This window comes from Condylura cristata, unplaced genomic scaffold (genome assembly GCF_000260355.1).
Source record: "Condylura cristata isolate star-nosed mole 26May11 unplaced genomic scaffold, ConCri1.0 scaffold00021, whole genome shotgun sequence".
Taxonomy (NCBI): Eukaryota; Metazoa; Chordata; class Mammalia; order Eulipotyphla; family Talpidae; genus Condylura; species Condylura cristata.
In genome coordinates this window covers 18,342,203-18,367,380 of record NW_004567122.1, presented here as the reverse complement: position 1 = coordinate 18,367,380, position 25,178 = coordinate 18,342,203, and the positions used below count along the sequence as shown (strand labels likewise).

Below are 25,178 nucleotides of genomic sequence, written 5' to 3'. Positions count from 1 at the left end.
GCCACACATGGTTGTCTGCTTAATTTTCTTCGTTCTTAACCTTTGCCTCCTCCTTGGAATGAAGTGTGAAATACTGCTGTGCAACCACATTCTTCCTGTGTATCTTCCTCTCAATAGTCAGGAGGAGTAGGGTTAAAGAGTTTGTATACCCAGAAAATAACTCCAGAACCCAGGCTCACGTCTGAACAGCTACTTCCTGGCTGGAGCAGGAGGTTACACCTAAAAAGTGGTTCAGAGAAAACCTCTGGTTTCTTCTACAACCTACATGGTAGCAACCCAGTTAAATGGTGTCTGATTTAAATTAATGATAAAATATCTTGTAAATAATGAAAGTCCCCAAAGCAAAACTTTCATTTAATAGCACTAATTGCCTTTAAATCAGTCCTTCCCTTTAAAGTTGTTTTAATACAAGCAGCACATTAATTATTGAATAATATTTAAATCCTCCTGAAGTAAGCCATAATTTAATTTCATACATTTTAAATGGTGGTGCTTTATTTTCTTATTCTTTTTGTTGCTGAACATGCTGTATAATTAGGAATAACAGTATGGATAAGATTATATCAAGGAATATAAAACTAGTACTTACTTTCAACCCACAATAAGTACATTGTACAAATATGTTGTTTATCCTTCTTACCAGGCACTGGGGAAGGGCTTCATTGTGGTCTCAGTCGTAATCAGAATACATTTTGTTTTTAGTATAATAGTTTACTTAAACGGAGAGCAAAATAACTTGATTTCTAAGTGCACGGTCTAATGTCACTTGATAAACTGGTTTTATCCATAGTGTATAATTTCTGAACTTCCTGTTTCTCATTCCCAAGGGAAGAAGACTGTTCTCTATATAAGCAATAGAGACTAGGCTGGTGGCTTGGTATTTGGTGATCTGTGTACTAGAGCTACAAGTCAGTACTCCGTGGTCCTGTTCTCTAGTCTCTTCTTACTGCACCATCATACAGGAGGCAAGAAGGGAAAAGTCACCATGGACCCTATCTTTCACTCCATGCTTTGCAGCCGGGGCAGGTCACCTTCTTCTGGGAAACTTCACAGCAGGTCTGGACCCCAGGGGCCAGAGAAAAGGACCAAAGGACCTTTAACGCAGGATCATGCGATTGCTCCTTTAGAATAATGTCTTAGACGTCTGTCTCTTCCTTTGAGAGCTCTGCTTTTATTTATTTTTTTTCTTTACTATCTTGTGACTAGAGCAACATAATAGAGCATGAAAGACAAAGTAGAAGATGACTGTCTCCTTTAGTTAGCCCAGTGCAATTGGTATTGTTTTTTTTTTTTCTGTTGTCCTGTTGTGTGTGTAATTTTTAAATGTAGTTTGTCGTCATGTGTATATTTGAGTCTAGCTTTTTTTTTTAAAATTTTAACAATACAGAGGGTCCTGCAGTGGGTTGAAGCCCAGCAATAAAAAGCTATCTGCAGCCACTGCAGTATGATTTCTATCCCCGGCCACGGAGGTGACCCACATGGCCTGACTCGCCTGCTGCTCCCCTCAGCAGTGTACTTCATTAGTCTGCCTGTTCTGCTCCCTGCTCTATCTCTGGTGAATCCTCTCACCCCCTGGTCCTCTGGCCTGTACCTCAGCTCCGTATGTGTAAATAAATCTTCAAGATAAAAACAATTAATACAGAAACATTTACATATTTCTAGAGTGTTCATAGTTATGATTTAAAATACCTTTATGACACTTCATGAAGTGGGTGGTCTATCATTTATTTAAAATTCTTTCTATGTTTGTTTTTCAGAAGTGTAACATTATAAAAATCATATTAATTCACACCAGTTTCTGTCTTTTTTTTTTTTTTTTAATCTCCTTAGACTGGAGATCTCAATGTGGGTATAGTGGGCAAATGAATATACATATTCCATAGCTCTATACACACACCCAAGTATTCTCCACGAGGGGTGTGCCAATCTATACTGCAGCAATTATGGATGAAAATCTCAGCTTCAGGAGAAGCTGGCTCATAGTCTTTATGTCTTCTCTGTACTGCACCCTCAGGTAAGAACCAGACAGATAGTTCCAGTCTGTTCGATGCTCTGTGAAGAAAAGAATATTGGTTGCCAGCATCAACTTCAAATGGTTATTAAGAGAGAAAATTGACATCTGTCTCTGATAAGGCAAATTGGATACCATGATATGCCTGGGTGTTATACTATTCAAATTTTTAGTCACTATTGTGTTACTATTGCTTATTCACGTTTTATAGGTATACATTCTTTTATTCATAAAGATGTTATGATAAAGTCCTATTTTTACAGAAAAGTTATTCAAGTGTGGAAGCATGTGTCAGACTCCTACTCAGCTGATTATATCATTTCCTGCTCAAAAACCTCTCTAGACTCCATTACTTTCAAAATAAATTCTGAATTCTTTACCCTGACATTTCAAGGCCTTCATTTCCTGGCCCCAAACTTCCTTCCATCCTTATCTCTTATTACAAGTTCTCTTCACTCCAGTCAATCAGTGATATTTGCTGTTTCATAAATAATCTTCACTGTCCTCCCCCCACACTGTCTTGCTCCCGTTGTAGTGCTTTCTTCCCGTCAAATTATGCTTGGATTTCAAAGTGTTTAGAGTGAAGCCTCCCCATCGTTTCTCCTAATTCTGTATATTTCTCTTCTCACATGCATGTCATTTCTTCTAGTTCAAGACCATGGTGAAATTTGTGTTGTCCGTATTACTGAAAGACATTTATTTTTAGTCAGTCATTTGTTTTACTTAAGTAGGTACATTTTGCCCAGCTTTATTGATGGATAATTAACAAGTAAAAATCGTGTATATTTAAGGTGTACAATGAGGTGATGTGATTATGATGATTAAGCTAATTAACCATCACCTCTCTAGTTTGCTAGAATGGACCTGGTAAAAATTTTGCTTTTCTAGGAAAAATTCCGGATGGTTTCACTCATAGCAGGAGTATGAAGGACCAGGGGAGAAAATAATAAGAATAATGAACAACTGTATACCAGAGGCATTTTATGGGGGTGGAGTGGGAAATGGGATCAAAAATGCAGGGGCGGGGGAGGAAGTGTACTGGACTATGGAGATGGAAAAAGGCACAAAATGATGTAAAAATAAACTATTATATTATTTTTTAAAATTTGCTTAAAAAATTGCCAGACACTGCTAAAATTACTTTATTTTTTTCATAATTCTTAAATTTATTTATTTTTTATATAATAGTTTATTTTTACATCATTTTGTGCCTTTTTCCATCTCAGTTGCAACCCCCTAGGGTTTCCTGTCACCAAATCACCCATGTGCCATCACCATAGTCCAATGCATTCCCCTTCCCCCACTGTTTCTGTTAAAATTATTTTAAAAGCAACATGATTCTATGTCATGTTCTGTCACAGAGTTAGCCTGCGTACTTCTCCAGTCCTGCTAACTGTAATACTTAGAGGGCAGGAAAATGTCTTATTTTTTGTGTGTGAGTTATACAGTGTTTTGCAACATGTCTCATATATAATAGGCATGCAGTGTTCCATAGAGTCTTTGTAAATGTTGAAGGAGAGTATTTAAATTGAGCTTGAGGTTGTAATATGTCATCACCCACCATTTAGTAGCAGCTATCAAGATACAGACAAAATCTCAAGAGGAACCAAATAGACAAGCATGCTCATAGGCTAACATACGAATAATTCTGACCCGTAAATGTTTTGAGATCTTTATGTGCCTTCTGAATATCAAAGAGAAAATGGTACTGTTAAACAAACTCTTTCAGGTTAGAAAGTAACCAACATGTGTTCAGGTTACTTTATTTAGGGTATCTACTTTAAGGAAACAAAGAGTGATTACAAATAATCTCATTTACCACACAGCCAGGACTCTTGGTCAGTTTTCAGCCCGATTGGCCTAGTTTTCTTGTCTTCTCACTCCTGGTCTCTGATAATCCTGACTCCAGAATTTTCCCATTATGGTCAAGTAAAGGTCAGGCAGCTTCTGTTGCTCTTCGCTGCCATTATGCTCATCAATGCTGACTTTGTCATTCAAGTGGAAGTTTATACTGGTCAACCAGTCCCATCAACCTACTCTCCTCTGGCCTTCTATGGGTTGGCCCACAATGTGCAAGGCCAGAGCTTCCAGAATGGGGTTCCTGTAGTGTGCAAGGAATGGGAATCCTGTCAGCTGTGTTGTGGTGACTGAATATCTGTGCACATGTTAACCTCATTTTCCATATGGGTTGTACATGCGATCAACACAGAGAGCCTTGTGCCCATCAGTTTACTCTTTCAGGGTTACATGACTTTCTAAAGTTGCTAATAAATGGAATTTTATGTCAGTCAGAATGTTATCAGTTACAACTTTAAGCCTTCACCATTACAGATAATCGTCACAAGAAATATAAAATATTTTATTCCCATTCTACAGACAAAGAAACTAAAGCTCAGGGAGGTTTATTCGTTGTTGAATAGAATGTGAGTTGGTGAGATCTCAAGCCTGTATTTGAACCATGCTGCGGCATGGACAATGTACCGTTTGAATAATTTAACCGCCATTTTTTTTTGTCTAAGTAGGAAACATATCAGGGTTTGATGTTGGTTTTAACTTCATATTTCAGGGTGAGTTTGGCTATTTTGCAAGTGAAATCAAGAGTAGCAAGGCTGATGGAGCACATCTCGAACTTCAGCACTGTCAGTATTCTTGTTCATTCCACCGTGACAGTCCCCCCCCTTCACATTTCTATTCTCAAATATCAGGAAATGACCCAGAACACCTCATCAATGAAAAAGAATGTGTACCGTGCTGTAACCAAGATTTATGCTAAAGGGCTTTCAAGAGGGAGTTAACTCCACAGTGAAGCAACCTAGCTCCTGGTTTAAATAGCTTTCCTGAGGACAGGAGGCCTGCCACCCAGCAGCACGAAGGCCTTTAAAAGTATATGCAAAACAGTTGGGGCAATGAACTTAAATTTGCCAACTTAATGTGTTTTGTTTTGTTTTTAAGAGAAAAGCAAGATCAGATTTTTTTTCTTTTTCCTTTAGAAGTCTGGCTGGGATTACAATTGCATTTCTAATTCAATTACAGTTTAAGAAACACACAGGGGTTTCTCCTACAATGCTGTATTCCTTTTATCTGGAATTTCAGGTTTCGCTCTCCTGTTTCCTGGGATTTGCAAAGCAGCAAAATCAGCCAGTTTACATTTAAGATGTTTTGATTCTTTTCTGAGACTCTTGCCAGTGTACTTAACACAGAATGATTAAAAGCTGTGTGTTCTGTTAGAACTGTTACAGTGTTTAAACAAGGAAGTCTGTGTTTGTTTAAGAGAATGGGGAAATGGTTATCTTGACAGATTAGACTGAAAAAACAGGACAGCCACAGTCTAGCACAGATGTCCACATTTGCCAGTTGGCTGGCTTTTTGAGGTATTTCTAAACAAAACTTGCTTGTGTGCTGGTGCCTGAGCTCCGCTTGACACCTGACTGGGGAATGTGATTAAGAACGACTGCCAGGGCCTGCGTGTCTCTGTGGGCAAATGTTCCCAGGTCTGAAATTTCTCAGAGTCTGTTTAACTGTGTCATAATTAAACTAATGGAACACAAGAGGAATTTCTCTAACTGGCTTAAAGACCCTGTTCCAATGTGATTTTATCTCTCATCACACTCAGTTCCCGGGGCTTCATTGCAGCGGCGAAATGGAGCTGTGCAGAAGCTGGGCGGATTACCACATGAATCAGTTTCTTGCAAATGTGATCTTCAAAACTGGATGAAACATCGGGGCAGCCGTGGTTAAGTAGAAATAGCCCTGGGTGAAAATTCAGGAAACCCTGATTCAAGCCCTCAGCAGCTGTTTGATCTTGGTCGGGTCGCCCTTTCACCTTCCAGGGGAACACAGCCGTTGATGAGACCAATAAGGCGGTGCACTTATTGCAGCCATTCTCCATGCCAGACACTGCTGAACGCTTGGCACCCAGTGCTCTCCTCCTGCAGGAGCCCTAGAAGGTGCGCACAGCTAGCGGCGCTATTCAGTGGAAGCTCAGAAACGCTGAGAAGTTTGTTCAGGCCGCAGAGTTGCGAGCAATGTTGCCCACTAGCCAGCGTGTTTGAATCCAGGTCTAGCTATTAAACTTTATTGGGCTTGGCTGTGTCAGGCAACAGTTTCTTCAAGGTAGTTTCCAGCTGTGAAAGCAACCACTGTGAAATCTGAAGCCATCAACACTGTTTTCAGTATGCTTACAAATGCAGATACAAAGACAAAGGCTCCCCCTTGCTTGGCTGCAGACCTGAGTGGAAAGAGCTCCCCTGTCTGTCTCGAGGTTGCTGAGCTGCTCATAAAGACTAATGTAAACATCTTACCATCGAGCTTGTGAATAGAAAGTAGCCTCACATGGCGGGGTTTGCTAAACTGGATCTCAGGAGCTTGGGACTCTGTCTGGCAGGGGGGAGTTTTGACTTTTTACTGCGGAGGAACTTCAAAATGTGGCCACCGCCCATTTAACTTTGTTGGATTTATTGCTATTAATGTGTACTTTATTTTATAATCTGGGTGATATTTGACTAATCAAATTTACATTTATTGGCATCCATTGGTTTGTTTTAAAGCAATAAGGTTTTCATTTTATTCCTAAGATGTAGGATGTGAGTATATTTTTCAAAATTCCTAATGACACAATGTTTACTGAAAATGCAAGATGTCAGAGTAGTTGGGAACAGCAGTACATTCCTGCCCCCGCTGGGCTTCCCATCAAAAAATGGTATTAAGCAATAAGCTTTTTGTGTGGTTGTTTCAATGATTTATTGTGTTTTAGCTCTTATAATCTTGAACTGAGAACAGTCAGCCTGGATAACTTTTTTCTTAGCCCTTAGAACACCGTCAGCTTCACAGCCCTGCTCACTTAACGGATATCACACACTCCAAAAATTTGGAGCAATGTTTCACTCTACATCTATATTTTTTGTTTTGTTTTGTTTTGTTTTCCTATTAATTCTGTTTAGAATGAATCTCCTGGAATTCTAACCTCTACCATCAATCCCCACTGGATTCTTATCAAATGATAACAGGATTTACCCAAAGTACTGTTGTGTTTACCTGGTAGTTAAGACTTGGCTTCTCCACAGTTCGGAATCTATTGTTTTATCTTATCTCTTTTAGAATGTAAGAACTGAAAGATCAGAGGTATTTGTTTATCCCCAGACTGATAGAGCCCTAGCAATTGATATTAACAGACAACAAAGGAATTTCCAATATAACTACTTGGAGTCATTCTTGGCAATGTGTCATATAACTTCCTTGGTAGGAATTCCTAAGAACAGGAACTTAGATTTGCTTCTGCTAATAGTTGGGTGCACTAAATTGTCAATGATAAACTGACAATATTGAATTTGGCTTGGTTGTGTCATGTTTAAGGGAGACTTGAAGTTCAAGTCTTTTGAGGCTGTTGGGTCTAGAAATGAGTCCTATGGCCTGCCCTTTCCACTGGTGATTTACTTTACTTGGGCAATATCTCAGACAAACCACAGAAGAACACTGTGTGGCCAGGGTGTGGAAGGTTTCCCTTGGTGCTGGAGGTCATTTGCAGAGGACTTTGTGTTTATGAAGATCCCATGTCTCTTTTCAGCTCACTGTCCGGACCCTTCCTTCCTGCTTCCCAGCTCTCCTCCAGAGCTGCCTGCCTGCCTTCGAGCCAGTGACTGTGTCAAAGCTCTCTAGTGCTTATAGATAAGACTTTCAGGAGTCTCCTGAAGAGCAGGGCTTCCCACGTATGAGTCACTTGCTGAATCCAAAATATGCTAAATCTTAAAAAAGAAGCCGAATTTTTTAAAATTTAAGTGTGTTATAAAAGGAAACAGGATACCTCATGCCATAAATAGGAGACTCAAAAAAAAAAAAAGAAACAACCCTGTGAAGACAAAACAATGGCTTTTAGTCTCTCAAGGCTAAAAAGGATCCGGGCTTAAGATCTTTTCTCCTTTATACAAAAAGTTGATGGCGTGAGGAGAGTATTCTGATGCTCACCTGAAAAGTCTCCCTGATTTATTTGGATAGAGAGAATTGAAAATAGAACACCTTTATCACGATGTGATTTAGTGTGCCTTAGTGTGTTGGTGAGCTATTTCCTCTCACACTCCTTCGGTAGGACAAGTCTCACACTTGGAGAAACATTATTTTTGACCATCTTCTAGGCCAGTAGTCTCTGCAGAGCAGGCACGGGCAGAATGAGTTTGTTGGATGTTCAGCTTGTGTTGCCATTGGTACATGGTCTGATGGGAAATAGAAATAAAATAGCAATCTCGGTTGGGATTAGAAGATGTAGCTAATGTAATCAATATGCTATTTCTATTTATTAATTTGGGGTTTGAGATTAGGACATGAACAAGGCCTGATGTATGATACAGTCGATAAGCTTCAGGGGATTCTGAGTACAGAAAACATCTGAGACATGGTTGCCTTGGAAAAGCCTTATGAAAACTGGTGCTTGGAGGATACATGTGTTTTTGGATTGGCGGGCAAATGGGATGAGGGCCTTCCCGGGAAACAGCACATACCCCCAAAACTGTATTCTGGATCTGCAGCGTGCTGGTCAGTTTTGGGGCGGGAAGTTGCATAGGCTTGGTTGGGAAAGACCTGACAGAGAAGCTAGACTAGGGTTTAATGTTGCTGCTAGAGGGATTATATGTGGCGCATGTCAGTGGAACTGGGCGTGTAAAGATGTACCCGGCAGTCAGTTGAGCATATGGAAGTCAGAGAGGTGGACAGACTTTCATTCACACCAGGGAGACACAAGATTAATTCAGTGTTCCAAAATGTAGTCATGGGGTCTTAGAGATGCGCACAGGAGAAGGAAGCGCAAAACAAGACTTTACCTTTTGAGGCTCATGAGAAAGGACACTCACTCTGCAGAGCCAGATGGTTTGGGTGGGAGGACATTTTGTTCTTGTTTAAGTGTGGGTTTGATGGGTTATGTTTGCTTTTAGCTGAAGGCAGTTAAACTTAATTTCTGCCCTGATAGAAAAGGCCAGACCAGAAATATGTCTCTGTTACGTGTCAATGCAAATACTGGAGACAGGAGCATTTCACTCCCTCCAAGTACAGGGAGGGAGAGGAGCAGGAAAGGCAGGTAGGAGCAGTGGTCTGGCCCCTACACTGTGGCTCACACTGTGAGGGAGAACCTCATATGTTATGCTATTGACATCTTGCTGTGACCCTGAGGAAAAGGAGGCAGAGATCCATCCCTATAGATGATGAATGCAGGACTCAGAAGTTCAGGGGCTGCTTATCATTAGTATGAAGAAGACAGAGGACAGAAGAGTTGAAAATGAGAGAAGACGTGAATCAGGAGAGATGAGGAGAGGGAAACTATTAAGGAGTGTCTTTCAAGAACCATCTTTCTATGTTGTTTGAAAGTGGCTTACCATTTATTTAGCGTTTACACATAGTTTTGTGTCCCCCTCTCACACGGAAAATTAACTATGAGAACATTGGTTAGTTAAGGAGCTCCCAGTTCATTTACTGCCTCTGACAGTAAAATGATTTAGTGATATAACTGGTGTTTTTGCTTTTCCTCATAAAAAACAAAAACCAAAAAAGGTTGCATTCTTTTGGAAACTGAAGGTGTTCGAATGAAAAAGCTGATGCCCAGTGGCTAATAGAGTTGTCCCTTTGTAGTGTCACTCATGTCAGAGAGGTGACAGGTCAACCTGACACTCCCTACCCCCTTAGTTTTCTGAATGGCATGAAGCACACCTCTCCCTCGCCCAGCCCCCCTGACAGAAATCAAAATAGGTGCACTTTCTAAAGCACTGCTCTCAAGTACGCAGAAATCTTAAATACCTCAGTGGAAAGGACTTCAATCGTGGAATCTGGCAATTTTCATCAATTGAATGAGAGGAGTTCCAGGAAGCAGGACAGACATACAATAATTCCTTGAATGCCATTGTTTCATTAAATGCTGCTGATGATTAAAAAAAAAAAAAAGAATCCCAGTTGGGGGCCACTGTAAGGGTGCAGTTTGCACTTCCTCATTTCTTGTGTGTGTTTTCCCCCAGGTGCTCATCAGCTTGTGTAGTTTATTACAGCTGGAGTACATTTGGGGGTGGGTGTGTATGTGCCCCTGTGATGGAAGTATCCCATCCAGAGTTGGTGTCCTCCTCATACCCTGAGCTTCTGGAAGATGCTCTGGCCACCCAAGACCCTGACCTATATATAATAATCGAGTTAGAAAATGAGAGAATGACTGGTTACAAATTATTGTTGAACATTGCCAGTGTTTGGGGTCTTTGTTTAGATGTTTGGTGATGTTTTTGTGGCCAGAAACATGTTGTAGGAATTGAACGCCTGCTTGTATCAGTTAGGTGATGGTAAACTAGTTTCTCTGTATGTCATTTTGCTTCAAGTCATAGTTTGTGAGTGACTTTCATTGAGGACTTACTGTCTCAATGAAACTTACTGTCCAAGGACTGCATCTTGCAGTCCTTGGGAGTAGCTTTGGGCTACTCAGGGTATTTCAGACATGAAACAAGTGAAGGGACAAGGCATTCCTGCAGCGGCCGTGGGAAGGACACGTAGTGGACAGCTCCCAGGTGCTCTTGACCCCCCCCACCCTGCCTTGAGTGAATTGGAAACATTTGGTTAATCAGCCAACTGGGCTTACAAAGGCGTCTCCAGACCTGCCTTTTCTCCATGCAGCTTAGTAGTTCTAGACTGCGCTATTATACTGAGAATTTAAGACTCACCTTCACCTGCCCCTTGGGGACAGTGTGTGCATATGTGTGTTCCAGCAGGGTCTGCCCTGGAACCTGGCTGTGCCTGGGATGGAATGGTCTCACCATGCTGACAAATGAACAGTTCTTTTGTTTGTTTCCCCTTCCTGCCTCCCCCACCTCTTCCCTGATTCTTCCTCCGTATCCTCCTGGTCTCCTGATACAGCATCTCTTAGCACCATTTCTCACTCCCATGTAACTACCCAAGAGAATATCGTATCTAAGCAGATGTTTCCTCTCCAGAATTCTTTGGATTATTCCTCAGAGTACTCCACCTGACAAAAATTGTTTTCCTCTTTAGACTCAGGGAATTACAATTTTAAAAGTCCATGTTTAAAAAAGATTTATTTATGCATACAGAACTGGGGTACAGACCAGAGGTGCAGGGGCAGTGAGAGGATTCACCAGAGACAGAGTGGGGAGCAGAACAGGCAGCTCGACCAAGTACACTGCTGAGGAGAGCAGTGGTCAGGTCAGGAGAGGTTGTCATGCCATGTGGGTCACCTCCCTGGCTGGGGCTCGAACTTGTGCCGAAGCGGCTGTGGCTAGCTTCATGGTGCTGTGTTTTAACCCATTGTGCCACGAGGGAGGACCCAAAAGTCCATTCTTTTCAACAAATATTTCTTGACTCCCTAACAGGTACCACGCAGACATCTAAATAAATACTACAGGTTTAGCACTCTGAAGAGTCTTGGAATCTGGCAAGAGAAGACTGCCAATTAACAGTTACTTTTAACTATGATAAGGCCTATCACACGCCTGTTCCTATGATATATAGGAACAGGGGAAGAGTTTCTAAATTGGATGTTTGGGGTTCGTATGGCTCTCTTACTTGTCCTTTGATCTCCACAACCATGCTGTGTTATTACCGTCACACTAAGAGCAGTGACACAATCCTGTTCCCGTTGGTGAAAGACCTCAGAGTGTCCCTTCCATCCCAGGTTCCCCAGTTTTCCCCACAGACCCAGTAACCACAGGCAGAGTAGTGGCTGCTAGACACACACCAGCTCTGTGGCCTGGGGCCATTCTGTGTAGCTGTTCCCTGGGCAATTTAGATTGCTAGCACTTGGAATCCTCTTGACATTGGACTTGCTGGGCATTGAATCCATACATCTAGCACAGACCCTGCCATATTGCTAGTATTCAAGAAATAACAGGTGAATGTTTAATACATAATTACTAGGGGTTCAGATGGTAGGAAATTGCTAGAACAGGCTCCTCCTCTTGGAGGAAGTGGGACTTCAGCTGAACTTGGAAATCTTATCCAAATTAATTAAATGGATCATAGATCTAATGTTAAAATGTAAAACTTTTGAAAGAAACCATAGGAGAAAATCTTGTGTTTTTAGTTATGACACCAAAACCACAATAAATATTTAAAAAATTATTACTTGGGACTTTATCAGTCTTAAAAATGTGTGTTCTGCAAAAGACTGCTGAAAGAATGAAGAAAAGGCAGATGTTGGTGTTACAAGATGTGCTGGGGAGAGCCATACATCAGTAAGAATGGGTGCCATTTTCTCCACCTTTTCTTACGTGCAGCTTTCTTGGACTTCAGTTCCCAGCATGCCATGCCTGATGGGGCAGTTGGGAAGGAGAGAGGTGGATGTATAAATTGAAATGACTAAAGAAAGGAAGGGAGACGCTTGGAGGAGTCACGTGGGGAGGCTCCTTCTAGTCTTTTGCAGAGATGACCGTGACCTTTGTCTTGACCTCGTGGTGGATTATATAGTACATTTTGAATCTCAGCGGTCTCTTTCTGTCCCATCTCTCTGGGAACTGCCTGGTCCCTTTTGGGGGGATTCCCTGTTAGAAGGTACCTTATGCTTGTGGCAAGTTTTTAGACCTTGACTGTTTTGGGTGAATTATCATTTGACTGGGATTTGACCATAAGGGGATAGGTAGTTTTTGGAATTTCATTAGGAAAGTATATCTGAAATTCTTATTTTTCATTCTTTTTCTCTCTGCACACCCTTTCTATTCACACCAATTAAAGATCTTTCACACTTAAAGTTTACTTTGTGTGCTTATGTGTGTGTGTGTGTGTGTGTGTGCGCGTGCGTGCACCTGGTTATATGTCTACACCCTTAGAACAGACATCCATTAATAGTTTGGGGTTCCTGGGTACCCTTTGGTCACTGCTTATATTGGGAAGAAATATCTGCCATACAAAGGCTCATATCTAGAATATATAAAAACTTCTCAAAATTCAGTAATAAGAAAAGGAACAATGTCATTTAAATATGGGCAAAAGTTTTTAAGACCCATTACCAAACAATATATACGGATGACAAATAAGCACATGAAAGCCTCTTACATAGCCATAAGAGTTCAGAATGGCCCAACTGCTTTTATATTTGAACTTATTTTTATTTAACTTTAAAACACTACTGTAGTTGAATGTTAAAACAAAAGTAATTGCATGAGAATACTGATTATAGTCCTTCATTCATTCTCTACTGCTTATAAAATGCCAGCTGTGTTATTCTCTGGCTCTGTTAAAGTGTCTGACAATAACACCAGCCCTCCTAAGCACCACTGTCTTGTTTCCCTGACGAGGATCAAAGTCCACCCTTTCTACTGGGCCCGTTTCAGCAGTCTCTTCTACTTCCTTTCAGGTAGGAATTTTTTCAATAGAGAGTCTATTAGCAGAGAGAAAGCCATCCTCAGGAAAGTGTACCTTAAATTCAGTGATTAGGTTACTCTGTTCCTGGGCTCTACGATAAATTGGCACGCGTTCATTTACCATACACTTGATGTGTCCGTGTTTGATCATCTCAGCTGGATGAGAGGGGTTTACTCTGATTCAGCCATCATGAAGCTTTTGGAAGCCACGCAGGGCTTCCACCTGCTGTATATCCATACCCCTGAAAGGTTCTCAGCTAGTGAAAATAGCCTGGTCATTGTGCCCTAAAACAATGAGGCTAACTCCTGGTTCCAGCCCTGGTTTTTGGCCTATTCCACCATGGACTATTACCTTCTGACCATCTATGATGGCTTGGTAAATATGAACTTCTAGAATCTTCTCTCAAACTATCTTCCTTCTGTTGTAGGTTTTACATCTCTCTTTCGGACTGATGGCTCTTCATAGCCCTGACATTCCATGCACACAGACTAATTTTGCTGAACCACCCTGGGTCCTTTCTGATGAATTTGTGCTTGCATTCCAGTATCTGGACCAAGAGAACAGACTACTGCTCCTTTTTTACCACTTCATCCTTCGTATGTGTCACGAATCACATTCTTTTGTAGAGCTAGCTTTCTGGTTGATCCATTAAATAAAGCTTCTATGGTTATTGAATGTTGGTGCTCAACATTTTTGCCTCTCTTTTCTCTCCGCATTCTTTTTCCTCCTGTAAGAAACGCATCAAAGATGACCTTGGGGGAATCACAACCACCTTCTTCAATGGCTTATTTTCCTCTTTTGTCATATTAGTCCCTTTTCTTTGCCTCAGAGTACTTCACAAGCTTGAAAAATCTGAACTTCTCTTTTTCATTTGGATTCTTATCAGGAGGATACTTCAGGGCCTGTTTCCTGTGAGCCTTTTCAATTTTTTTCTGGGTGGCTCTGGGTTTGACCCTCAAAATACCAAAAGTAAGTGGTTTATTTTACCAGTTTCTATACTGGATGAATGGGGAGGTTTGTGAGGGGGTGTGGGAAGGAATGTGTTGCTGTGTGCAGCTGGGAAGTTTCTGTTTCTCCTCACAGCTACTTTGGAAAACAGCTTTTCAGTTTCTCACAAAGTTGAACATCCCATAAAATGGATAAATTCTACTTCTATGTATTTAAGTGATGAGAAAAAATCCTACAGACTTATCCATAAAATTTCCCCAAACTGGCCCCCAAAGACCTTCAGTTGAGAATGCATGAATAAATTATGGTAAATCCATACAATGGAATACTACTTTGCAATAAAAAGAAATATACTGTTGATAGGTAAAACTAGAGAAATAAAATCTCAAATATATTATTTTGTGTAAAATAAGCCAGATTCAAAAGCTGACGTACTGTTAGGATTTCTTTTATGTAGGATGGTCAAAAAGGCTAAATTTTTGAAATGGAGAACAATATCTGTATTTTTCAGAAGTAGGGGTGAGGACATTGATTGACTGCAAGGATAAGGAAATGATAAAAATAATCTGCACCCTGATTATGATAAGACTCCATAGATTTGTCACATTTCATAGAATTGTATGTCAAGTAAAAGAAATTAAACAGGAAGCAAGAACATTTTCAGTGAGAGGGAAAATATGTTTGATACCCCTTGGGTCAGATTGCAACCTTGGGCCACTAACTGATGATCTTTCAGCAAACAGAGTTCTGAGCTGTTTCTCTGGGTTTTGATGGGGTAGTAACCATAAGGCTGGAAATAGGACTGGTTCGAATGAATAAACTTATCCAGAAAATAGTTTTATATAATGATATTATTGATTAACATTATTTAGTGAGCATTTCCCCAAGTTGCTAAAACGTTCTTGTATGTATGCATTGAAAATGTTGCTGGAGGCTCCTCTCTGTGGGCTTATCTGCTGAGTTTTGAAGAATTGGAGAATAACTACATGAACTAAGGAAAGGAGGCAGAAAAAAAAAAATAGCAGACAGAGGTCTAAATGCCATCTGGTGTCAGACATGTGAGAACCAGCATCTACTCAATCAAGAGCTTTTTATGGGTACTTCTTTTCTTCCCCCACTGTAGGATTCCTGATTTTTTTGTTTGTTTGTTTGTTTTCATTTTCAAAGTAGCTTGTATTTATTTAAAACAAATTGTCTCCTTTTCCACTGAGGTAACTCTGGTTTAGAGCACCGCGTATGGCTTAGAGGTGTAGGCTCCTCTCTCTTCAATACATGTTAGCACCTCACACTGCCAGAGCCCCAGTAATCCTCCACCGGCCCCCTTTACTCGGCACCCTACCTTCTATAGACGCAATTCTCCATCAGATTTCTAAAATTTGGTTTAGTTTACTTTGGTCTGTTCTTTGGTGTGTGTGTGTGTTTTCCTTTCTATCCCACCTAGGAATGAAAGTACCCAGCATTTGATTTTCACCCCCTCACTTACTTCACTTTGTGTAACTCTCCAGTTTCATCTTTATTGTTGTCAATGACAAGATTTTGCTTTTTAAAATAGCTGAGTATGAGCCCTCCCTGGTGGCGCAGCGGGTTAAAGCACTGCACTAAGAAGCTAAAGCCACTTCCGCATGAGTTCGATTCCCGCCTGCCCTGGAGGTGACCCACATGGCTGGCAGACCTCTTCTGACCCGCCCGCTGCTCCCCTCAGCAGTGTGCTTCTATGATCTGCCTGTTCTGATCCCTACTGTGTCTCTGGTGAATCTTCTCACCGGCCCTGCAACTCTGGGCTATACCCCAGTTCTGTATGCACAAATAAATCTTTTTGTGTGTGTGTGTGTGTGTGTAACTTGATTTTGGGTTCTCTATTTATTCATCACCCATAAATGAGGACACCATAAGGACTAAAATGTGATATAATGGAATAAAACTCTCAGCACAATGTGTGACACAATCAATACTTGCTTTTTCCCATTTTTTAAAAATTTTTTTTATTAATATTTTTTTATTACAAAGTTTGTTTTTACATCATTTTGCACATTTTTTTTTTACATCTCAATTGTAATCCCCGTGGGTTTCCCATCACCAAATCACCCCTGTGCCACCACCATAGTCTCGTGCATTTCTCTCCCTTACACAAATAAATCTTTTAAAAAAAAGAGCTGAGTAGCGTTTATGGTGTGTGTATGTGTGATATATATATATATATATATATATATATATATATATATATATATATATATAAAACATATAATATATATAATATACATATGTATATATAGAATATATATAATACATATATATATCTCACGTCTTCTTGATCCACTCAGCCTTCTCCCCACAGTTTGGCTATTACATGGCATATTCATCAAAATGATGAAATCATTTAAGATATAATAGTGGCTAAAGGGTGTGACATAAAAATAAATGTTGAGGCCTCCCTGGTGGTACAGGGTTAAAGACAGTGCTATCAAACTATCACCTGGCATGAGTTCGATCCCCAGCCAGGGAGGTGACCCACATGGCACAGCAGACCTCTCCTTCTCGCGTGCTGCTCCCCTCAGCAGAGTATTTCAATAGATCCACTTGCTCTGCTTCCCATTCTGTCTCTGATAATTCCTCTTCCTCCACCCCTGCATCTCTGGCATGTTCCCCAGTTCTTGTATGCATAAATAAATAAATCTTTAAAAAAAGAAAGTTAAGGTTGGATGCCAAGATGCCAAAGAACTCTCTAGTTCAGGAGCAAAAATAACAGAGAAAGATAAAGGATTCCTTTTTTCTGCTTAATATTTGTTTCTTATAATTCCCTCTGAGCTCTGCAAAGTTATATTACATTAGGGATAAAGATAGCTCTATTGAAAGAATAAACCTCTGAAGTACCAAGATCTATAAATTTTCTTTCTGATTTGCAAACTTGCCTCAAGTAATCTCTACCTTGTTGGTATAAGGCAGAGATGTTGCATTTTACTATTATTTACAGTTTTGGAATAGTTCCTTGATTTTTATAATCAAGCATCTTTGTGAAATTGCTGAGCATCTTGAAAACACTTCAAAATCAACATACCTAAATATTCAGTTCAGGCATCAAAAGTAGCAGCAATTAAGCCCAGAACTGCTAGCTGATATTTAAAGGATTCAAGTAACATTTTCCACACTATGAAAATTCATCCAACCTTTGGTTTAGAACCTAAAAATGGGTGAATCAGTGTTACACTAATCAAGAAATAGAATCAGTACACTTCCTGGTTACTTCTCTCAGCCAAAAAGCCACATAACTAATGTTGCTAAGCTTAAATATCTTCCTTCAAGATTATTATTCCAAGGTTAAGACTGAGGACAATGGTAAGATTGTGTGTGTGTGTGTGTGTGTGTGTGTGTGTGTGTGTGGTGGTGATGGTAGTGCTTAAGGGGCAGGTGGAGAGTTGAGAAGTATCTCAATCTCTTTTTATGAGCTCTTTATAATGGCAAATATTAGAATGTTCTCATAGTTAGTTTTCTGAAGAGCTAGTACAGTAATCATTCAGGAGGCTCTTTAACAGAAAAATAAGGAGATTTTCAGTAATCTCTTCCTGTCAGAGCTTGCATAACATGAATGTATCAGTGAAGAATGAAGGACTAGCTAGTGAAAACAAAATAGAATGAATGTATCAGTGAAGAATGAAGAACTAGCTAGTGAAAACAAAATAGAATGACTAGGGCTGATTCTGTGAGAGGGAAACAAAGTCATTGTTTGTAAAGGAAGGCTAATGATACTGCAATTTTTGTAGCATACATTTTTTTAAAAGATTTTTTAAAATTTACTTATACATACAAGAACGCGGGTGTAAGCCAGAGGTGTGGGTGATGAGAGGATCACCAGAGACAGCAGGGAGCAGAACAGGCAGATCTACTGAAACACACAGCTGAGGGGAGCAGTGGGCGAGACAGGAGAGGTCTGCCACTCCATGTGGATTACCTCCCTGCCCAGGGATCAAATTCATGCTGCAGTGGCTGCAGACAACTTCAATCTGCATTTTATTCTTAACAAAATATTTCTTTTTCTGAATAGAACCCTCTTTGACCCCTTCTTCTGCACAAAGAAATCACTGTAGTTAAAAAAAGTACATATATTCAGAGTAATGTTTCCTCCAGAGACTATGGTAATATCGACTGGCCACAAAGTGATTAAGGAGAATGTGATAGCCATATTAGTCATCTGCACATGCCAATAGGAGCTGAAGGGGAGGTGGAGGGGGGGTGGTTAAAACATTTAAATTTAGATTTATTTACTTTAAAAATTATTGATAGAAGTTTTCACATTTTACCTCAAAAGACTGTACCGTATTACTTTGATGGTACATTTAGTCTGAGATTGACTATGCTAACAAATATGGTGTTGGGATTGTCAGCAAAACAAAAATGAATGAGCTTAGCACAATTCAAATGGATCTTTGGCATACCATCAATCAATTAAGTTCTTCCTGCCACTCTGAGGTTAATATCAAAGTATACAATACAACATCATCCATTTTATTTAGCATTATTTGTGTGTAGTCCCATAAAACATACTCCCAGTTTCCCTTATATCTCCTTTCTAGACTAGAGTGTCTATAAACAGTGATAAAACCTGTGACGTGACCAGGAATTGTTACTACAGCTTTTTTTTGTTTGTTTGTTCGTTCATTTCTGGATGAATAGTGAATTCCTCCAAAGTAATCTACTTGAAAGATGAAAATTTTAAGAGCAGTGAGAAATGGAAAGGTGGAGAAAATGTCAGAGAGATGGAGATAGCAGCCCAAAACACTGAACTTCAACTCTAGTGAATCAGTTGGAGTCTCCCGCAACAGAAGAATGAGCAGAGAAATAAGGTGGGCTGGCGCCAAGAGCATTTCTGAAAGCTAGAAGGTCATTCTGGAAAAAAACAAACAAACAGCAAAGCCTTTCCAATGTGGATTCCTATTTATCCCTGCTTTGGTTTACTTCAGCTCTCATACATTACATTCAAATTATATTCCGCATGGAAGTCAGTCTCATCAAGGGAGTTACAGAAATGGCATTTTGCCACGTCCAATTCTACTTGGCAGAGAAAAGCCTGGGTATATGTGTCCCGTGGGGATAAAAAGCAGGAAAGGGTCAGTAGAATGGCGATGACAGGCTGTCTTTCTGATGTGAATGTTATAGTTCGTGATTTTGGAGTGATGAAGAAGGGAATCACATTTGAGTGTTGTTTCTAATTCAAAAGGTCCCAAAGGTGAAGCCCAAGAGCAGTTGCTCCTAATCTGAGTGCCACCCGCACTTGAGAGCAGAGGTGAAGAGCGCAGGTTATTGCAAAGGAAGTCATGGATCTGTGTAGCGCTCGCTGTGTTGGATTAGAAGGCAGACTAATGCCTCCTTTCATGCACAGTTGTCTTTTTTTTTTTCTTTAAAGATTTATTTTCATACAGAACTGGGGTACAGGCCAGAGGTGCAGGGGCTGTGAGAAGATCCCCCAGAGACAGAGTGGGGAGCAGAACAGGCAACTGAGGAAGTACACTGCTGAGGGGAGCAGCGGGCGGGTCAGGAGAGGTCTGCTGCTCCCTGTGGGTCACCTACAGGCCAGGCCCTCCCTGGTGGCGCAGCGAGTTAAAGCACAGCACTAAAAAGCTAAAGCCACTTCCTCATGAGTTCGATCCCTGCCTGCCCCGGAGGTGACCACATGGTGCGGCAGACCTCTCCTGACCCGCCCGCTGCTCCCCTCAGCAGTGTACTTCCTCAGTCGCCTGTTCTGCTCCCCACTCTGTCTCTGGGGGATCTTCTCACCGCCCCTGCACCTCTGGCCTGTACTCCAGTTCTGTATGCACAAATAAACAAATCTTTAAAAATAATCAGTAGCCATTAGAACATGGAAGCGGTTCACTAACATATTTTTGTTATTAAAAATGGCTGTCAGACATAGACAGCAGCTTAATTTCATACCTGCCTCAAACTGGAAGCAATTCAGATGTCCATCAATAGGAGAATGATTTAATAAATTGTGGTATAATCCTATAGCAGAATATTGCACAGGAAGAAAAATGAGTAGACTACTGATACGTGTACCGCCACGATTGAAGCTCACAAGCTTCCAGACATGATAGCCCCCCCAAAAAAAGTCCCCAACAGAAACCCATTCAGACACAAAAGATCCCTCAGAGCCTACTCTACTAGCTATAGGCTGTTAGTGACAATCCGTTTCTCTTTCTCCGGAGAACTACACTGAGCTGGAGGGGAGCCTGCCTCCTCCCCACTCAGTGACTAACGGGTTCTGTCACGCTTGAGGCTCTGTGCCATAAGGGGCGATACCTGTGTTGTGTGGTCTGTGTCCTTGAGTTCCTTCTGTGGAATAGAGCCAAGGGCAGACTTCCTCTGAGTCCACATTTGCTCGGCTCTTCCCCCTTCCTAGTCTTACCCCAATCCCTGTCTGAGAAATCTCTCCTGAAAGCTTTTCCTTAATAAATCACTTTTCTGAGAATCCCCGTGTGAAACTCTTCTTGGGGGCAACGCTGTTTAGAACACGGGTGTACGTCAGTAGTTCTCATGCGTTCGCATGCGCCCATCCCCTGAAGGGCTGGTTACAGTATAGATCACTGCACCCCAATCTCTGATGTATGATTTAATGGGCCTGAGGTAAGGTCTGAGAAGCTGTATTTCTGACAGATTCTCAGGTGATGCTGGTGTGGCTGGTTGGGCACCACAGTTGGAAAATCATGGTTTAAGTGGTTGCTTAGATGTTGCATTAAGAACCAGGCAGACCTCTTCCGTGCCCCTTTCCTAGGGCAAAAATACTGTGCTCAGTCGCCCTTGTTTTGGAACTTGAAGTTGGTTTATGACGCTCTTTGGTTGGGACATTGAAGACTTAATTAAAAATGCAGATGCCCTCCAGAAAGCATAAATGTGTTCTGTTTTTATCCCTTTCCCGTTCACTCTATTGTAGCCCAGTGTTCTTAGCCAGCTATCTGGCAGAGCTCCAAGCAGATGGCATTAAGCACGGGGTAGTTTTGATTGGGTCAGAAATTAAGAACATGCAGTCATAGTGTCCTACTTATTTTAGTCACAGAATCCTCCCTTCACACTGCAGAGGAAGCTCTCTGTAGAGAACCAAGTGGAAAGGACACCATCCAGGCTGCGTCTGGAAGGTGCTGGCCTGTATTTTGGCTGCTCTGAGGGCGTGGGGCACTATCTCTAACTATTTCTCACTTTGATCTGGGCCTGGCCTGGGGCTGGTTCCATATGGTACATTTACTTTGAAAAAAACAGCCCAGCCATATGATTTCGCTAGCAAACCAGAGTTCCCATATTGCATTTCAAGATCTCCAGGCTACTGCTGAGAAAACATGCATTATGAAAGAAAATAGCATTTGGCTGCATTGTTTAGATAAGTGATGCTTAGGAAAGTTCATGTTAGAGGAATACCAATGTCATGGGCCATGTACAGACTTTTTGATGTTTCCCCTTCTGTGTGTTTCATGGTCTTGCTTTTTATTCCAGTAAAATGGCTGTGGCATATGAAAATGCTTAAGTAACTGCACATTGCAGCCTTGGTTTTGATGGATGATGTGGGATTGCGCAGCTCATTGCAAAATAATGCTTTTAACTTAAATCAAATCAGTTTTAAGTGAATATGTTTTACACATTTATGTTCCAGAGTTTGAAAAAGCTTTTTTTTTTTTTTTTTGCTAGAAAACAGCACTCCTTGAGACTCTCCCACTGGCTGGGGGGTTGGGGGGTGCCTGCCCACTCTGATGAAGAGACTGTTTACTGGCATGGCCTTCAAACTGCTACAAGTTCAAGGCCCACAGGGCTGCTGTCTTAATGAAGCGGTTAATGATGTGTGAATTATAGATCCTGACAACCCCGTTAATAAACACAACAGGACTGCATCCATAGTCTACTGCTAAGTAATGGCAGACTGTCTGCTTAACGTAATATAGTATCTTAAGGTAAAGCGCCATTCTTGCATGGACTGAAATATTGCTAGTCCATACAGAAGGGGACCACTGTCCTGAAGAGTATCGTTGCCTTGCAGGACACTTGATTCCCACCCAACTGATGGTGCAGGAGCCAAAGTGTTTGTAGAAACACTGCAGCTCCCTGAACAAGCAGTTGTTGAGTCTTTGCTTTGGCCTCTTCGCTTTCCTGTGAGGTGCTGGTTACAACAGAGGACTGTAGGATGGATGCTTTAATAGACTCAAAACACTGCGCCCTCTCCCTACGCGTCCTTCTCCCCAAGGCAGGCACAGGAATGCTAGCTTACCAGTTGATTTTCAAAGAGCCAATTGTCTATGTTGAATGCTGACTGATATTTGGAATGGGATGGTGCAGACCTGCATTCAGCCAGCCAAGCAATGCCAAGCCCAGCTGTGGGATGAGGCGCTTTCTGCTCGTTGACCTGGGCCGTCAGAATGCATGAAAGCCAGACTTCCGAGGAGCTAAAAAGCAAACTCAAAACTCAACAAAGCCTTTTCTCCATTTAATTTGGAGATCACTTTTAAGGAAAAGCGAACTCACTTTCCCTCCCTCAATAGCCACTGGATTTGGATTCACAGGTCAAGGTCCAATCTCTTTATCTTTGTCCCTGGGATGAGAAAATCCAAATCTGCCTTGTTTGAGCAGGGGTAGTTTTCCTTTAAACAGTTCAAGGAACTGTTTGTCTAACCCTCACCATTCAAGGTGACAGATAGCAGAGCAAAGCAAAGAGAATGGCATGCATTCACAAGCAGACACAAACCTTCCCATTTGTTCCCAGGGACTAGTCTGGCCAGGAAATCTCTAAAGGGCTGAGAGGACATTGACATGCAAATGAAGCCCTGGGCACCCTGCTTGGCTTCAGAAAAGCCAGGCGCTGCCTGCTGGGAAAGGCTAGCTGATGGGGTGCCTTCCTCTGGACCAGACCTACCTTCTTTTGTAAAAGGCCTCTAGAGGAAGGGTCAGTATTAGCCCAGGGGAAGTTGGGTGTGAGCTAGGGGAGCTTAGTGAGCACCAAGACAAGTCAGCAAACTTTCAAGGTGACCAACTGTCCCAGTTTGCCTGGGACTTGAGGGGTTTCCCAGAATGCAGGACTTCTCAGTGCTTACACCAGGGTGAGTTTGTCATCTGGGTTTAGAATGACCTGCTAGCCTAGTAAGGAACCATGCCGATGGTGGCAGCAGTGAAAACCTCTGTGAGCCCAAGAATCTCCTTACAGCTTGCTTCTTCACTCTCTTTTATGGATCTCCAGATCTTTTCTATAGTCACCGATTATTAGCAAATTCAACTAATTAGACTTTCTATTTTTGAGTCTTCTAGTTCCCTCCATGGGCAGAGGGCAATTAATGAAGTGAATGTCCATGGGAGAAAAAAAGAATGGGGAATCAATTATAATTACCAGGGACCTACTGTGTGCCAGGTGTTAAATTGCATGTTCAAAATTATTAAATCACTAGTCTCTCCTAGCAGTCCTAAGGGTTAAGTGTTGTTTTCCCTATCCTGAAGATGGCAAAGAAGGAGCTAATAACAGGCCTCCCCAGTGGATGCAGGGTTAAAGACTCACTGCTAGCAAGCTGTCACCAGCCACTGCAGCTTGAGTTCCATCCCCGGCCAGCGAGCTGACCCACATTGCATGGAGGACCTCTCCTGACCCGCCCGCTGCTCCCCTCAGCAGTGTATTTCAGTAGATCTGACTGTTCTGCTCCCCACTCTGTCTCTGATGAAGCCTCTCAACCCCCCTGCACCTCTGACCTACACCCCAGTTTTTGTTTGCATAAATAACAAAAGAAATCCTAAAAAAATGCTTTAAAGGACCCAATAAGTTAGATGTAGGTTTCACAACCTCATAGGAGTAATGATTCTCACTCTTGATCTCTCTGACCTCACGTACCAAGGTTTTCTTCTTGAACACCACACAATCTCTTATGGCATTTTAGACATTTGGGGGAAGGAAGACATTTATAGAGTCAGCACAAACTTAAAAAAAACAATGCCATTCATTGAGTTCTATAGTTTTGCGTAATTATTTTCAAAATAACGCACAGTTGTTGTCAAATCATTCATAAGTTGGTGACTATGAAACTGGAAGAAAAGCCATTCAGTCCCTTCACCTTCTACTCCCAGAGTTTCTTGTATTAACTTTTCAGAGCTTTCCGTGCTTATCTTCTCATTTTAGTAACAAAGGTATTTCTTTCCCTAAGCAATTGGGCTGCATCTTGTTCATACGTGAGGTATTTTGTCACACAATTTAAAGTTTCTGTTAAGGAAGTTTGCATTTCTTTCACCATATCAAAAAAATACCATGATACACATTTTGATACCCTTAATTTCCTACCCTTTTTGTGGGTATATCTGCAGGACAAATGCCCAGAAGAGCATGCACTTAAAGTTTTGTCAAATATTGCCAAAAATCAGTTCAGAGTTATGCTAATATTTATACCTGTCAACTAAGTTTGAGAGTCCGTATGTATAGTCCACCTTCGAAAAGACAACGTTAGGAACTGTCTGAGCAATGGGATCAGTAAAAAGATCAATTTTCATCGATGCTTTAATTTTTATTACTTTCTGTAAATGCTTGGGCATTTTCATGTGTATTAACAGGGCATTAATATTATCTTTCAGTAAATGTGCCCCAGTGGCAGGTATTGTGATAAGTGCCAGGCATGAAAAGATGAAGATGCAGGACATCTGTTTTTAAGACTGTTGGGGTTTGTTAGACACAGAAGCAAAGCCTTTGATGAAGGATTCTATGTCGATACTCTGGAAGTTCATTTAGAACACTGTGGGAAGTCAGAGAACCAGGTGGTGTCCTGCCAGCGTGGGTCAGGGCTACATGAGTCAAAAGGCCTCAAGGAGCTGATTTTGGGAATAGATAGTTGAACTATGCCATTTGACTTTTGCAAATAAACAAACTGAAATTGCGTAAAAAGAACAG

The 25,178-nt window shown here is 41.3% G+C and overlaps 1 pseudogene; it reads right to left on the bottom strand.

The window, feature by feature from the left end:
• Positions 1-13,198: 13,198 nt before the first annotated feature.
• LOC101630832 lies at positions 13,199-24,784 on the bottom strand (annotated as a pseudogene).
• Between the last annotated feature and the right edge of the window lie 394 nt (positions 24,785-25,178).